The sequence below is a fragment of the Lycorma delicatula genome, chromosome 11 (assembly GCF_047948215.1).
Source record: "Lycorma delicatula isolate Av1 chromosome 11, ASM4794821v1, whole genome shotgun sequence".
In the NCBI taxonomy this organism is placed as follows: domain Eukaryota; kingdom Metazoa; phylum Arthropoda; class Insecta; order Hemiptera; family Fulgoridae; genus Lycorma; species Lycorma delicatula.
Genome location: NC_134465.1, coordinates 46,403,642 through 46,408,412, shown reverse-complemented (window position 1 = coordinate 46,408,412; position 4,771 = coordinate 46,403,642).

Sequence of the window (4,771 nt, the reverse complement as noted above, 5' to 3'; positions counted from 1 at the left end):
TAAATTAAAAATAATACATGCTACTAGTATTAACTAAACTTTCATAATTTCTGAAATACAACTAATCATAAGAAATAAAAAAAAAAAAATAAAAATTAGACACAAGATGTAAAAAATTATTCTAACAAGTAATCTATTTAAATTTTGTAAAACAATCTCTAAAGTTTAATTCAGTATGTTAATGCTTTAACTCTTTTACTGCTGAAAAGCGTATCATGCTTGATACAATTTAATACATACATGCATATATTTATTCTGCATATTAAAATAAGCAGAATACTGATATCATCAAGCATGCTGTAATACTATTGTGGTTTCATTAAATTACTACAGATTTTGTTTGATATGCTTTGTAAATAAAAGCTATATTTTTAACTAAGCAATACGTATAATATATAAACTTTTTACTATTATATTATCAGGAAATTATAAAATTATAGACCTGAATCCTTAAACAGCTGTAAAATTTTTAACAAATATCTCTACCTTTTAATTTAATTATTAAATACTTAAAAAAAATACCAATATTTTTGAGTTGGTATACAAATCAGCAAATTGCATATAAAAACAGATAAACTTTATTCTGTTGTTTTAGCCCTTTTTTTAATCTTCAGAGTGGTAATAAATTTAATCTTGATGTTTCTCTTCATAATACTGGTTAACTGATGGTATGCTACTTAGAGAAACATTTAAAAATCATCTAATTCATTTGGTTCAGTATTTACTTCATTTTTTATTTAAAAACCTACAATTATTACTATTTAAATTCAATTTTAACTGGCCAGTTATCCAAGCAAAAGTTTTTTTAGTACAAGTATACTACTTAGTTATTATTTTCTCAAAGAAACAAGATTCATTCCTACATCGTTAGAGGAATCACAATGTTCAGTATCTAACTTTAAATTATAATCTGGCTTTTGCAATAGAAAAAAATATTAACTAAATTCTTTTTTATTACTGTCCATCACAGTGGGCTCTTCCAAATGAAACCAAAAAAACAATTAATACAACTACCATCATGATCATCCAGCAGGAATTTTTGGCAACCATCAGTAGCTACAAAGAACATATTAGAATTTATACTGACGGTTCTAAAACCGAACATGGTGTTGGATGCTCAATATATGTAAATGAAGAAGCCCACTTTTGGAAACTGCCAGATGTGGCCAGTGTCTACACGGCAGAACTCACTGCAATTCAGCAAGCTCTTCGCTACATTGAACACTATTGCGAAGAGAGAGTGCTAATATGTTCCGATTCATTAAGTGCACTTGTCGCAATTCGGAACAAAAACATTAAGGATGTCCTAATTGCAAACATCCTGTCCATTTTATACGTTCTAAAACAATGAGGACGCGATGCGTATTTGTATGGACTCCGGGGCATGCTGGTATTACAGGTAATGAAATCGCAGACGAAGCTGCCAGAAAGGCAACAGTCTGCGATGATTTGGATGCATTTCCTGTAAGAGTGGCAGATGTTAAAAACCGTCTAACAAACATAGTAAGAAACAAGTGGAACGCTGAATGGAAGAGTTTAAATACAAAATTAAACTCAGTAAAAACTTCTCCTTATAAATGGAAAAGCGACTTTAAGTTGACTCGCCGTGAACAAGTAGCAGTGACCAGACTTAGAATCAGTCACACGCGATTAACAAATTTATATTTGTTAACCGGCGAAGTGAGACCAATGTGCGGTGTTTGTAATAAAACACTGACAATCAAGCATCTAATAGAAGAGTGTACTATATATGAGGACCTCAGAAAGAGGTTCTGTCTTACAAATAATATTAGTGCTGATCTGGATAATGGAAATGAAGAAAATATAGTTGCATTTCTACACGCCAGACTTAAAAGTCTATAAAATGAAAGCTGTGGTAAAAGATACTCTAAGCGGTAGTTTATATATATATATATATATATATATATATATATATATAAAGAAAGAAAGAAATGGTATTGATAAGTTTAATTTTAATTTCATGGTCTTTTGAGAACCTTATCTCAAATTTTAATATCGGGGCCCTTTACACCCCGTAAGTGTTTGTGATTGTCCTTGTCTTTTATGTCTTAAATGTTTTGTGTAGTTTGTGCTTTTAAATAAAATGTAAGGGCCCTTTACACCCTTACATATGACGATCCAGATGGTGATAGTAATTTCTTTTAAAGATTGTGACGAGGGCTAATGACCTTAGCAGTCGATGCCCGTAAAATTCCAGATAAAAAAAAAAAAAAAAATACAACTACCATAAACTACAATTTACTGGTAATGAACTCATAAACATTCACTGAAAATAGAAGACATTTAAATGAAAAATATGAATACAGAGATGTGGTTAAATAATCTATAAATATGACTGTAGAAGAGTTTTAGGGTTTTATATGCCATAACTTCTGCCTTCAATTTTCATATAATGAACTAATAAGTCATAAACATACAAATCTGTACAAAATGTTTCAGGAGTAAGGCTATAAAAACAGAATAGTGGCATAATCTTGTGAGTAAAGTCTCCCTCCAACCACTAATACTCATAACAACTGTGGCCTTCTTACATAATAGACATAACTAACTTTATACCAACACCACCAGTTGTTACACGATTTTAACATTTTATAAATTTACATTCTACATAATTTAATTTTAATGATCTGAAATTGAATATCCTTTAGTGAGGATGGTTGAATGACCAAACGTACTAGAAAAGAGAACACAGACAAATTGTTGGTAAGGTTGAATTTCATTATAAATAATGGTATAACTCAAGTTGTACAGAAACAAATCTATAAATATACGATACTCGTGTTCAGTAAACGTAAAAAAAAATGCATTATATTAACTTTAAATAACATTAAACAGTAAATAAATAAATAACAGAAACACAAAAATTGAACACAAGAACAAAAGGTGATCATATGAAAAGATCAAGGGTTTTAATAGAACTGAGAAGAAAAAACTTTTGATTACATCAACTATTATATGACAAATTGATTATATGGTGACTAAAATATGAGTAATGATTATAGTATATACATATGGATGCGTTGTGAATCGGCACTGATGCAAGGAATATGACTCAGGAAGGAATATGAAAAAAAAAATGAATATGAAAAATATGAAAGAATATGAGGAATATGACTCACAAAGGCTTTTGTTTATCCTTCATTCTACAAGCTAACTGAATAAGTATAGTTATTCAGTTAAGCAGTCGTTATAAATTAAGCAGTAAATAACTATAAATATAGTTATAAGTTAAGTAGTCGATCAATTACAAGTTACAGTTTCTTCTATTCAAGGCTCTGCTGCTAGTACATACAAACTTTTTTATATTAACTGCAATTTATTTCTCTATTTTATTTTTTAAATATTTAATTTCTCGGATTGTTATATTCATTTCAATCTTTAAATTATTGATCAATACATTTAAAATAATATCAATATTATCATAACTGCAAAAAAACTATATACTATTTTTTTGGAATTTTTATTTTTGTAGGTAGGATAGAAAAAATATAATGTTCCAGGAAACTGAATTATTTTATGTAGTTCCTTCAAAACATATGAACTGAATTCCATCATCAGCGGTTTTAATATCTAATCAAATATTTTTTAAAGTTTTATTATAATCCTAACAGAAACTTTTTACAAATTTACAAAAAATTTTGAATATCAATACCAAGCAGCTTAAGAGATCTTTAAGTCTAAAAAATTAATTTATCACCTATCATAAAGAATAAAAATAATACCTACTGGGCATCAGTTGCAGCAAAACACAATAGAAAATCTAATAATTAATAATAAAGAAACTATATACATGAGGTAAAGGTGTGTGTGTGTGTGTGTGTGTGTGTGTGTGTGTATGTGTGTATGTATATATATATATATATATATATAGTAGGAACTCTTTTAACTGAGCACATTTCTTAATAAAGGGACCACCACAACAAAAGTTATCAGTTCTTGTTGCCTGCACTAGCCTCACTAATAAAGGTCTGACATAAAACCTGAGAGTTACAGTAATTATATACATATACATATATATATACAATTAATGTAGTCATTGTTTTATAAACTATTGCATACTTTGTACTGTACAGTATTGGAATGAGTATTATTTAAACAAAAAATCTTTATAAACAACAATTAATAAACAAATTACCAAACACAACTCCAAAACCACCTATCTGTTGATAATAGTTTGTTGATTATTATCAGTAATGAAGATTACACTGGTGCTGCAACACCATTCTAGTACTGCTTTTCGGGAGAAATACTTTCACCTAAAATTTGATTTAACTTAAAGCTGATAAAAAAATATAAATTATATTATAAAAATCAGACTGCACAAAAATGTACTTGCTTTTGGATATTCGTAGGCAAACAGTGACAAAATAAGTCGTTAAAAATTTAATTCCTGAAAAAAGTTAACCTTTGATATAAAAAGGATAAGTTTTATCTATTATCAATATAAATATTGAAATGAATGTACATTTTTTCATAACATTATCATGTAGCCAACCGCCTGTGGCTGAAGACCACATTTTTGTGGTTTGCTATATATAAAATCAAAAAATTCTAGTACTGGAAAATTTGTAAGCGCACCCCTGCCAATAAAAAAAATATTCAAAGGATATGATAAGATAAGACAAAATAATATGAACAATTTGATTTAACTTAAAGCTGATAAAAAAATATAAATTATATTATAAAAATCAGACTGCACAAAAATGTACTTGCTTTTGGATATTCGTTATTTAATATCAACAATTTTTTT